Genomic DNA, 13,619 nt, shown 5'->3' with positions numbered 1-13,619 from the left:
GTGAGGAGGTGGCTGGGTCTGTCCTGACACTGAGAACCTTGTGACTCGTTATGGTGTTTTCTTTGGTTGATTCGTATGGCTGGTAGTAAGCCACACGTACAGTTAGGATTTTTTGTTTAGTTAGCACTCAGACGAGCAGGATTTTGTATGATGTTATTTTGCCTGAAGTTAAGACTTTATTTTATTTTGCTCATTTTTGTGCCTGACACAGAAGTTTATTTATTTTGCTGTTTTTCTTAAATAAACCGCTTTGCTGCAAGATTTGAGTCCCTGTCTCTAAATGGTTGGATCTGCACCACTACTTCTACCGAGCTACTTTCCCCACACATGATGGAACCTTTGTGCGAGCAAAAGAAGGTGGTGAATGATTGCATGCAGCAGACCACCAGGACAATGTATTACATCATCATTGGAGGCTCAAGTGCGCCAGCTTCAAAAGCCATTTGAAGAAGCCACCAAATTTGTCAGCAGGAATGACTGCGGCATCAGCAATGCAATTCATCTATTGTATATCTTACAGGAAACCCTTACACTCATGAAATGAGGGACAGAAGAGGAGGAACAGTTTCCACCTTTAGTCAACATCATCGCCCTGTGTTGATGGAGTAGGATAAGAATCCGGGTGTATGTGGACCAATAGTAGTGGAAGGAGCTGGCCCAGTTTACCATGGGAATTTTATCTCGTCTGGCCTCAAGTATAATGGCCAAGAGGATGTTCAGTACTGCTGGTGGTGCGGAAAAAATTACTTTTGTCAAGATGAATCAAACATGGATCCATGAGATTTTTCAAACACGTCCAGCTGATGTCTCCACATAGTGGTGTCACCATCTCCCTTTATCGTCATCTTCCATTTACTGTACTGCTGTTGATGCTGGCTGCTAATCCTAAAGAGCTACCACCACAGTCACCACTCAGACAGACATGTACTACAGCCCAGTCCATTATATTATGCCCTGCTGCACTGCCACTACCATCACTTAAAGGGCGGAGCGAAAGGGGTGGGGTGGAGCGAAGGGGGCGTGGCGGAGCAGCATTAGCAGGCAGAGAGCAGGCAGAGAGCAGGCAGGGAGAGGACCTGCTCTCTACCTGAGTGTGAGGGGAGGCTGCTGGAGCAGTGCTGCGTCCACAGGGCCTCCCCAATCCACCGCTCGGTGATGGTGACGCTAAGCCAGTCCAGGACAGCTTGTCCTGGACTGGCTTAGGTAAGCAAAAAATGCTGCCCTCCCCAGGGCCCTGGCATAGCGCTGCCTGAAGCGGTCGCTTCAGATCACCTCATAGGAGCTGCAGCGCTGCATGGACCCTATAGACGATTTTAAGCGAGTCTTGTACTGACACTCAAATGCTAGTGTGAACCTAGCCTTAATCATTAGAGATGAGCGAACACCGTTTGATCAAATAGGTAATCGAATATCAGGCCGTTCGAGGTATTCTGCTGTTACATCATGTCTTATACTCCAGTCACCTCTAGAGCTGCAGTCACTATTCTGCTGTTACATCATGTCTTATACTCCAGTCACATCCAGAGCTGCAGTCACTATTCTGCTGTTACATTATGTCTTTGTAAGGATTGGAGTCAGGGTCAGGCAGTGCAAAGTGACACAGCTGGGAAAGCAACACTGTGCAACTAATGACAAAAGGGGTCGCAGGCCCTGCGGCTATGACTATGCTGTAGTATCTGAGATGAGGCAGACCAATGCACTTCCTAATTGAAGTGCGCCTACCACGGCTCCTAACCTTCTATCCGGCGGCTAGGATACGGGGAGAGGAGGCCCTGAAAGTCCTAGGGACTGGAGTAACGGGGTCACACCTAAACAGAAAGCATAGTGTAAATGCAATGCAAAACAAAAGACTAAACAGCAAGGAACCAGGGAGGACCACAAGTCCCAGCAAGACACAGAAGAGAAGGCGAGGTCAGATGAGCAAGAGGTCAAGCCAGGAGATATAATAAAAGGTACCAAATCAAAAGACAAGGGATAGTCAAAAATACAAGCCGGGTCTAAAAACCAAGACACATATAGAATACAAACAGACAGGGAATCAGACTGATCAGGGGGACCAGGAAACACAAAGTGAATGGCTGGCAAGGATCCATGCCTGGGTGGGGTTTAAATAGCAGCAGAGAACACACCTGATGGCTAATGACATGGAGACTGAAAGCAAGGAAAAGATTAACCCTTAATGACCTAAGCACACCCAATAGAACTCCTAACACGTCTCCCAGGGAGACGCCGCGCAGCAAGGAGACCGCGGCGACTCCGTATCCTGACAGTCTTATACTCCAGTCACCTCTAGAGCTGCAGTCACTATTCTGCTGTTACATTATGTCTTATACTTCAGTCAGCTCTAGAGCTGCAGTCACTATTCTGCTGTTACATCATAACTTATACTCCAGTCACATCCAGAGCTGCAGTCACTATTCTGCTGTACATCATGTCTTATACTCCTGTCACCTCCAGAGCTGCACTCACTATTCTGCTGTTACATTATGTCTTATACTCCAGTCACCTCTAGAGCTGCAGTCACTATTCTGCTGTTACATTATGTCTTATACTCCAGTCACCTCTAGAGCTGCAGTCACTATTCTGCTGTTACATTGTCTTATACTCCAGCCACCTCTAGAGCTGCAGTCACTATTCTGCTGTTACATTATGTCTTATACTCCAGTCACCTCTAGAGCTGCAGTCACTATTCTGCTGTTACATCATGTCTTATACTCCATTCACAGTCAGTTCTGCTACATTTGAGATGTAGCAGGATTCAGCACACAGTCAGCTCTGCTGCATGTGAGGGTGTAGCAGAGCTTAGCGTGCGCTCAACACTGCTACATCTCATATGTAGCAGGGTTCAGCACACACTCAGCTTTGCTGCATCTGAGGGTGTAGCAGAGCACAGCGTGCGCTCAACACTTCTACATCTGAGATCGGACCAGAATGGAGACTGCTGTGGACCGATCTTAGACTCCGCCTCCTCACAGACGAGCCTCCGGCAGAACCACTGTACTCTGTATGGCATTCGGCCAATCAACGCTGGTCAATGCATTCCTATGGGAAAAAGTCAGCTCCCACATATCGCAAGCTGACAGGGATCCCGACATAATACAGTGATTTGATTATGTTAGAAGCCCCCAGACATGCTTCCCCTGCTGTCTCATTTGCATTCCAGGGTGTTGGCATCATTTTCTGGGGTGTCATAGTGGACTTGGTGACCCTCCTGAGTCGAATTGTGGTTTCCCCTGAAACAAAGCATTTTTCCCCATAGACTATAATGGGATTCGATATTCGTTCGGATATTGAGCGGCTATTCGAAACAAATAACGAATATCGAATATTTTACTGTTCGCTCATCTCTATTAATCATACTTTGGATCTGTCCGTAAACATTGATGAGATGTTGTAACTCCACCTGTTGTCCAAACGTGTAAATGCAGCGCTATCTTACTACATTAGGTATTCGATTCTTTTTTCTGTCCCCATCTTTAAATTAGAACATACTAGCTCCTAAGTATGAAGGTGTCAAAGCAGATAACCTATTACAGTAAATTATGTGATGCCTTGCAAACACAAGGTTCAACTTCCAACCCAGTTAATGAAGATTAAGTCCTGAATCTATAGTATTAGTTCATATAATGTACAGTCTTCCTGTTGTGATCTCCAGAAACATACTGTATGCCATAATATTAATCCATTCTTATGACCATGCAGTCTATATAGTAAACTCCTTGTTGTACGGCTACTAAATACATCACCCTCAATCTATATTGAATATTGGATCCATATTGTAATTCGGTGTATCTCAAATGTGGCATGTTCCATCACATGTCATGTTACAGGTAACTTAAAGGTATTCTCATGAAGACTCCACATGGCAGGACCCAAAAAGCTCCAGAATACAGAACCATAAGAACTCTGTAACATCATGTATCAGACTATTCATATGACCAGACATTATGATACCTGCAGATTAACATTTATTTATGTTGAATAAAATAATACAAATATTTTCAATATATCTCTGCTCTGCAACTAGCAAGCTTAGGTTTGGGTTAAAAGAAACACAAGAATAATAGCCGTTGCCTGTGTTTACATCACAATACAGGGCCCCCATAATATTCTATAGGGTGAACGAACAAAACGGATACTATATCTAAATAAATATTGCGTATTGTATGTGGATAGATTATAATGGAGTCTGGAAAAAGCCAGCCAATAAAGGTCATTATTTGATCAGGTGTTCTAACATAAATGACCTGGGGATTGCTATTATTATCTAGGTCTTGTACATTTGAACATCATTTCCTGTGGAGCAGATGAAGAAGCCAGAGCTTCGGTTACATGGTGGATTGTCCTTGCTTAAAAGGTATCGAACATATCAAGGCAGGAAGACTGGCAGCCAAGATTATTGTAAGTAATACAGAAAGAGCCTGTTTGTCATCCAGGCTTGTTTTAGGAAATAATCTTTATTCTTGTTATGTTTGTTCAATAAGATGCATATTAAGTAATGCTTTCAACGTGTTCATGTTTTGTCTGAGAGCTCAGCAAATGCAGATTTATAAATAATGATACATAAATGTAATTTCTTTACCCTGTTGAAGTCCCAGAGAACTTCCATTTTTTCATTTTCCTTTCTTCGTTCTCATTTTTCAACATAAGACTTTTTGATTACTTTTATTCCTTTTTGGGGGGAGGGTGATTACGAGATTTTGACCAAAAAAAAACAACAATTTACAAACTGTCTGCATTCACCATATGGAATACAAATTATATATATATATATATATATATATATATATATATATATATATATATATATATATATAATTTTTGTTTCTAGAAAAACTACCGCATTTCCCAGGTATAAAGTGTTAGTCTGTCTTTTTGTGTGTGGATTGGATTCATTCCAAGGTTGCCCAGGAGGCCAATCCATGCTCTAAGCCAAGTCCAATACACTTTCTAAACGTAAACTGACAATCTCACAGCCATAGTGCCTTTAATCCTCCACTGCACTTGGTTTTACTTGAATCCCATTTAGATTCCCTTGATGTCAGATGCTGCCCTTCTCCAAGAGGAAAATGTTAAAATATTCCCAAAAAGCATAAATTGCAATGAGGGGTTATGTATCTAAACTGCTCGACATGATCGTCTCACATAGTATTATGTAGTAAAGTGCAGTGTCACAAAAACTGTCTCCAGCTTTGCATAATGGAGACTGTGAAAGATGAAGGCAGAGTCTGAGAGGTAAGAAGATGGAGACGCTGTAACTGTGGCATAGATAACATAGATAAAGTTGAAATTGCTACCCTGCCTAAACATAGGATTGTCCCACTCAATCTGAGTCAGCAGATGGGGGCCCCAGTACTATATAGCCCAGCATGGATGCACTGTTTGCCTATGGTTAAAGCGGTGTAGTGTTTAATCATCCATGATTGGTAATCTCACAATTGTGGGTTGTATCTGAGGAGCCGAGTCTCCGCCATAATGCCCTCTAAGATAGGTCATCAATATCATAATACTGGAAATCCCCATTGAAGGCTCATGCACATACTATAGCCATGTACACAGAATATTTTCTACAGATCTGCAGATACTCAATGTGAAACTCTAACATACATTGCAAACGATAAAAATCAGAGGCCCAGATTTACTAATAGTTTAACTAGTGGGCAGTCTAAAAATATGCCAGACTTATTACATGGCTGATGATGGATGTTAAATCTGATGTATCCTTATACTGTTTAATCCATGTATTAGATGTATTACTTTGAGTCAGAAATTCTGACACAACTTTAGCATATTTTTGGTGCATTTCAGTGAAGCCCTTTAGCACTTCTGAATCCAGACCTGCATATCCAGCAAACTGAAATTTTTTTTAGAATAAATTAGATGTGCCAAGACGCACCAAAAGTTCACTACCTTGGGCTAAAGATGTGCCATGTTTACACCTGTGTCTAGTTGTAACAACAATGCTAAATCTGTATTGGGTTTCAAGACACTGGACCTTTTCCTAATCACCATGTGTTCACTCTTCCTGCATCCGTTGTACTGAGGAAGGTCTAAATTGACCGAAACGTCTACTTGTATAACTCTGGATGCTTAAAATAAATATATGAAAAATTCCCATTGAGTGCCAGAAATATTCTTTCTTCATTGGGTTTCAAGACAGTTATGGCAAAACAAACAGTGTCTAACCTACTGCAATTATTCCCAATACATCCCCAACATGATATAGATTCTTCCTTCAACCATGCGCCTTAAAGTGTGACTAAACTTTCAAACAACTTTTGATCTTCTGACATGATGACAGCAGTGGCGTAACTAGGAATGGCTGGACCCCAAGGCGAAGATTTGACCCCAGGGTATAATGATTGGAGACCCAGGGGAGGACACTCCTTGCTGATTTTGTCCATCTTCAATGTTGGTACAGATGTCATGTGAGTCAGACCTGTGTCGCGGTGCATATTGTGCAGGAACAGCCCACGTGACGTCTGTGACATCACCAAATAGGCCCAAAGCCTGCCGGAGTGCAGGAAAGGTAAATAACAGTGTTTTTTGTGTTCTCTCACCTCCCCTAGGCCTTCGATCATCATACACTGGGGATTGAGAAGACCCCGGAGTATAATGATAATGTAGTGTTTGGGGTTCGTGGGCCCGTGTCCTCACTTGCCGATCCCCACTCCTGCTCACAGCTGCCTCTGCTTTTTCAGAAGGGAAAACGCAGGCAGCCATGAACAGGAACAGGGATTGGTAAATAAATAGGGCCCGTTACTTGCCTATTCAAAATAAAATATATCAGGGGGTCCATTGAGCACCCTAATGTCCCAGGCCCTGTGGCAGCCACTACTGCAGGTACCCCGACCACTGCATGACAGTATTCAGGCAAATTGGAATTTTATCATGTTTTATTATGGGCCAACACTCTTGTTTTTTGTTTTGTTTTTTTTACAGTGAGAAAGATAAAAATACTTACTACGTAGCTATCATTTTGAACAACTTTTGATTTTCTGGCAGCATTTGTGACACTAAAATAATGTAATGTACTATGTTAACAGATTTTGATTTTGCCTTGTATCCCCATACTCCCCTGTACCTCAGGAAGAACCCAGCGAGAGAAACAAAGCAATGCCACAATCTGTCAATAAAGTATATTACAATATTTATTAATGTCACAAATGCTGCCAAAAAATGAAAAGTTGTTCATAATTTTAGTTAGTTATTCTCACTATCTCAGCGTAAAAACAAACAAACAAACAAACAAACAAACAAAACAAGAGTGTTGGTACTTAATAAAACATAACAAAATGCCAATATGTCTGCAAGCCTATTATGTATCTGAAATGAACTGAAACTGTGCTGTTACAGGGTCTAGTAAGTTATTTGGTACTAACAATTGTTAATGCAGCACCACCCAAATGAACAAACAATTGTACATTTGCTTCCACTGTTTACAGGATATCTTTAGAAATAATGCCAAGTCTAGTCCTAGGTGTGGTCAGCCAATGTACGGGATTCAGTACACCCTCAATGAGGCATGCTAGCATTCAAGCGGTTGCAACATAGTAAATGTACTATTCTTATCCTAAATACAGCAAATTATTAGTAACTATACAGTTTGTATAGTAAATACAGTACACTATTAGTAAATATACAGTTCTTATAATAAATACAGCAAATTATTAGATTTCTATAACGAGATTTGTTGCGTCTACTACAGTCCACTAAGGCCCGGTTCACATCAGTGTTCAGGTTTCCACTTGAAGAGTCCGCTTGGGGACTCAGTTTCCGCACGAAACATGTGGAGAGAAAAGTGCTGCTTGGTTATTTTTGTTTACATTATATATTTATTTAATATAAAGGTTTTTGGATTTGGCTCAAAAAAACGCAACAAAATCTACAACAAAAAAACTGCATTTCTGCAATGTAGGGCCTTAGCTTTAAGCAGGTATGCCATGTACAACAGCTTTTGGAGAATTCATCTCTGACACAAGCGGGGCACAACATATTGTGTACTGAAATTACGTATTCCTGGAAAAAACGTAATTTTCACTCTACGCAGCTTCTGGTGCATTCATTTCTAGAAAATAAATGAATGCAACCCTGGCTAAATTCCTTCAGGGCTGTAGTTTCTAAAATAGGGTCACATGTCAGGGGATCTTACTTTACTGGCATTTCAGGAACTCTGCAAAAGTATCATGGCATCCAAAAACCAGTCTCCAAAATCCAAATAGTGCGGCTTCTCTTCTGCAGCGGGTGTGTACCCAAGCAGCTGTTTGTACCCATATATCGTAGTTAAGTGGGGTAACCTGGTTACAACAAGGACATATATGTGGACATATAAAAAAACACAAAGAAGCACCACGCGGCACCTAGTGCATTACCTTTGGTGATACAGTACAATGTAATTTAAAATGAAACTGTAATCACCTGAAGGTGCTGTGATATAATCACAGCACTCAAAAAGCCCCACACACAAATCCGTAAAAAAGCCAGAAGCAGCAGATTACAACCGCACTAGGCGTGCATAGAATCTCGAAAACAGGACCAGTTCAAACTCCACAAACAGTGTAGGTGAAATGAAAGAAATCCGCGCGGATTTCTTTCATTTCACCTACACTGTTTGTGGAGTTTGAACTGGTCCTGTTTTCGAGAATATATGTGGACATAAACTGCTGTTTGGGTACACAGAAGGGCACATAAGAAGCGCTGTTTGGATTTCTGAGTGAAGATTTAGATGGTTTGGTTTTTGGACATGACACTATGTCATGGTTGCAGAATCCCTGAGGTGCCAGTAAATTGGAATCTGTCAAAAAGTTACGTCATTTTGAAAACTGCACCCCTAAAAGATTTTATCAAGGGGTGTAGTGAGCTTTTGTTTCACCAAAGTGAATATATAAGCTGTGTGAGTAAATTGGGAAAAACAAATGTACAAAGGGGTTAATTCCTGGTGTATTTTCCCTAATAAGGTCTTAATCTGCGGTATACCCTGATACATGCTCACACAATATACACATTCCCTTCTTGCCGCTGCCAGTTTTGTCCTAATGATTTGGCAATTTTGGGGGGTTTATGTCTTTCCTAGTAACAGGACATGAACTGCAAATTAGCTAGAAGTGAGACATCTTGTGGTAGGAACTGTAGAGAGGTTTTCCAGGCAGAAAGCAGCAGCATTTTTAAGTAAAGTGCACTATATTTTTGTTCACAACCACATGCTCTATTGAATGAAACTAAGTTGTGTGAAAAGCATTTCATCCAATAACAGTTTATTCCTCTCTGCATTCCAGCTTTCATAACTTTTTACATTTTATTACAGAACTTTGTATTTTGTGGATACAAATAACTTTAGGTCAGATTTTATTTCCAATATCGTTTTTTATTTCCATCATCTGAATTGTAAGGCTTATGGTGTTTATTATGTAGAATAAATAATGTACTAATTTTATTTTAGGCATTGCTATGGATGTGGTAAAATCATTCCTCTCCTCCTTGCACCCTGTTAGACTAGGTTTACACTTGCACTGAGGTCTCTGTCAATCAGGTCCATGGGGGAATTCGAATGATGGAAGACTTTTCAAGCGTACAGCAAAACCCGGCATATAGGTTTTTTCTATCCGCTTGAAAAGTCGGACATCTTTACAAACGGACAGTTAAGGACAGGCACGGAGTGCAAAAGAACGCACCCGATCGCCATTTAAATGAATGAAAAGTGTCACGGACACAGCTAGTGTCCACTCCTAATGTCCCTGCAAGATTTTGAACGGACACTAGCAGCGGACACTACCTGTCGGACACAGACGGTAGTGTGAACGCCCCCTAAGATCATGGCTCTAGCCCCCGTGGCTCTGAAGTTAAAACAGTGTGGGGCATAGCAGTGTGGGCAAAGGGAACCACCCTCAGTGCTCAAGACTACTCTGTGCATATTATATAATAAATGAATATTTCAGCAATGGAGACATTTTCATGGGGAATACAGTGTTACATTCAGGTGAGCCTAACCTATCTGTTTTGCTGGTTTAATATGTTTCATCCTGGTGACAAACTCCCATTAATAAGGTACTATATAAAGCTTTTGGGATAGAAAGCCTGCAGAAGAAAAATCTGCGAAAATGTAATGAAAAATGTTGCGAAAAAATCAACATGTGTTTCTGCCATGTTTTTACCGCAGCGTTTTTTTGCTGAGTTTCACTATGTTGTGTAATGCACATTACATAAATGCAGAACTTGAATCCAGTTAAACCAAAATTGTGGAGACATGTTTTTCCTGTTTATTGCTCATCTAAATGTTTAGGGAAATTTTAAATGGATGGTTCCAAATACTGTTACCACAGCAAGCACCAACTTGTTCCAATTCTATCCTTAGTTTCATGTGGCACTAACACATTACTTGTTTGAGTCATTGTATTTAATCACTTTATAAAGTCCTACAGCTGACACCTGAAACAACTGGAAACGTTCCAGCCTAGTATTAGCAGCTCCAGAAATAAAATCACCTGGTTGTGTAACACATGGAAATGTGACAGGAAGAATTACATGCAAGCCACAGAATGTTCTGTCTTCTATTACACTTAATGCCTCACTCCACCCAAACCAAATGTTCAGTTGTCTACACATATAACCATAGGGTCCTTTCCTTCCCAACCTTACATGATTGCCCTGTTCACCTCTGCCCTAAGTGTCTTTTCTGTTTTCTCTGTATTTGGAATCTTTCTCAGATATATGGGGTTGATATATATAAGGGTAAGTTCACACAGAGTTTTTTGGTCAGGGTTTTGAGGCCGCAATCGCCTCAAAACCGGGACCAAAAAGACAGGTCCCATTGAAATCAATAGGAGCCACTCAGGTCTTTTTTCCGGGAGCCGGAAGAAACAGCTCCCGGAGCGAGGTGCTCATTCTTCAGGCCGAGTCGCCTAATCCGGAGCGGAGTGCACAGCTGAATGCCAATGCAGTGCACTGGCTTGCAGTCGCAGCTACCCGATTTTTGGATCAGAACCTAAGGCGGCCTCCGTGTGAACTTACCCTAAAGGTATAGGGAGAAAAAAAAAGAAAAGGAAGCTGTCTACATAGGCTGCCAGCTTATGTGAAATGCCATTGATGAGAATGTCAGATCATGACACAGGAAGGGTTCCAAGAAAAGAATAAAGATCAAGGATAAAGTGGGCACCCTTGAGAAAATACTAGTCGCCTTTATTGTGGCCGATGGGCAGGAATACATGCCAGTTCTATTTGGGGTTCTATTTTTATGCGGCTTTTTTCTTATCTTATTTGTTTTACTTTGCTTTTCCTTGCTTTGATACAGTGTGAGTATATATATATATATATATATATATATATATATATATATATATATATACACACTGCCTGGCCAAAAAGAAAGTCGCTAGTGTTAATATTTAGTTGGGCCACCATAAGCACGAATAACAGCACGCATGGAGTCTATAATGTTATGTAGTGTAGACTCAGGGATTTTGATCCAATTCTCGAGAATCAGGGAGCCCAGGTTATGCAGATTCATTCGGGGTGGTGAGTGACAGCGCAGGTTCCTTTCCAGCACATTCCAGTGTTTCGTGTGCTTCTCATCGCACCTGGACACAACCATCACGCTGGAACAATGTGAAACGTGATTCATCTGACCACGTCACCTTTCTCCACTGCTCTAGGGTCCAATCCTTGTGGTTTCTTGCAAATGACAGGCACCGACGTCTGTTAGTCTCTGTCACCAATGGCTTTCGTGTTGCGACACAACTGTTGAGACCCATTCCTTTGAGTTCTCGTCGCATTGTTCGCTCCGAAATGTGTCGCTCCGTCAAGTTGTCCAATACCAGTTACTTCGGCTATCTCCTTGGTCGATTTGTTGGCCTGATGCAATGCAATGACTTGCCCCTTCTTGAAGGCACTAACATCTCTTCCTCTGGTAGCTCTTCTGTTGGTAGACATCGCTTCACACCTTTAATTATGATCTGTACTTGACAGGCTACAGCTCAATTATATATATTCAAGAATATATGCAAATTCCTGTCTTGAACAGCACATAATTATATCAGGGGTGGAACGGTTTGTTGCACAACACAACTTTTTTTTTGGCCAGACAGTGTATATATACTGTATCAAAGCAAGTTATTTATATATATATATATATAGAAAGAGAGAGAGAGAGAGAGAGAGAGAGAGAGAGAATATATTTGTAATAAAATGTGTTACGGATGACACATAGACTCTGCTTTACCTTAAATGTCCACTGTGTAATGCCTTTATGTCTGATTCTATATTCTGTGCTGATTACTTTCCTAATACTTCATTATAGTGTTGACAGCGTTGCTTACCTGATACTGAGCTCCTAATCCCTTGTATAGACAGTAAATTAGAATATAGAAAGATGAATAACCATAATTGCCACTAGGAAAAGCTTAAGGCTAAGGTCCCACGTTGCGAAAACGCAGCTTTTTTTGTTGCAGATTTTACTGTGTTTTTTTGAACCAAAGCCAAGAATGGCTACAAAAGGAATGGGAACTATATGGGAAGGTCTTATGCTTCAAACTTCTGCTCAATCCACTCCTGGCTTTGGCTCAAAAAAATGCAACAAAATCTGCAACAAAAAAAGCTTGCGTTTCCGCAATGTGGGGTCCGGCCTAAGGCCTGTAATCGCAGCGTTAAAGCTCTGTGGAAAGAACCATGGCATGAACACACTGCGGTCCTTTCCGCAGCGCTTTCAACAGAAAGTTTGTGGAGTTTTCCTCTGCGGACTTTCTGTTACAATTATATCTATAGGAATGCCGCAACGGCTTTGCAAATCGCAGCGCGTCCGCACTGCGATTTCTTCCGCAAAGTGAGCATGGGATTCACATGAATCGCATCCCCTTTGCTTGCACTGTAAAACGACATGATTTTTCCCGCAGCGTCTCCGCTGCAGACAAATCACTGCATTTACGTCCCGTGGGGCCCCAGCTTAAAGGAGTTTTCCAGTCATAACAAGCTACTCCCTAGCCAAAGCAAAGGAGGCAACCTGCTGATCCAACTCCAGAACTTTGGTTTTGCATCCCTGTCTTAATGGAGCTCTTGGTTGAAAATGCACACTGCAGGGCCCTTCATTTCAATGGCAACTACCAGAGATATCCACAACACTCTGCTCAACTACTTCTAGCAGTTACCATTGAAATGAATGGAGCAACAGCTCTCCCATGCTGCTCCTCGCTGTAGATAGGTAATAACTTGTGACTGGACAATACCTTTTGAGAGCCAACAGTATCTAGCTGTTTTGCATTAAATTTAAAGGAGTTGTCTACAATATTTTAGTATTGTGGCAGAAGATTGGGGAAGGTGAAAAATAAAAAATAACAGACATACTAACCTGTCCAGTCCCTGCGGCACCCTTGGGCTTTTCTGGTGGAAGTTCCCTTCACATATGACTGCTGTCGCCAGTCAGCAGCCTAAAGATAGGGAACGTCCGTAAGTGACGTCCCATATCTTTCCTTTAGGCCACTGCTTGGCCTCAATGGTCATGTGTAGCAGGGACTTCCTCTGGAAAAGCCCTGGAGCATTGGGGACAGGTATGTTTTGGGTGTTTTGTTCACTGAAATTTTCAGTTAAATATTGTGAACAACCTCTTTAAAGGGGTTTGCCCATTAATCCTA

Source organism: Leptodactylus fuscus, chromosome 2 (genome assembly GCF_031893055.1).
Source record: "Leptodactylus fuscus isolate aLepFus1 chromosome 2, aLepFus1.hap2, whole genome shotgun sequence".
Taxonomy (NCBI): domain Eukaryota; kingdom Metazoa; phylum Chordata; class Amphibia; order Anura; family Leptodactylidae; genus Leptodactylus; species Leptodactylus fuscus.
The sequence above is the reverse complement of the archived record's forward strand: the minus strand, read 5'-3'. Positions refer to the sequence as shown.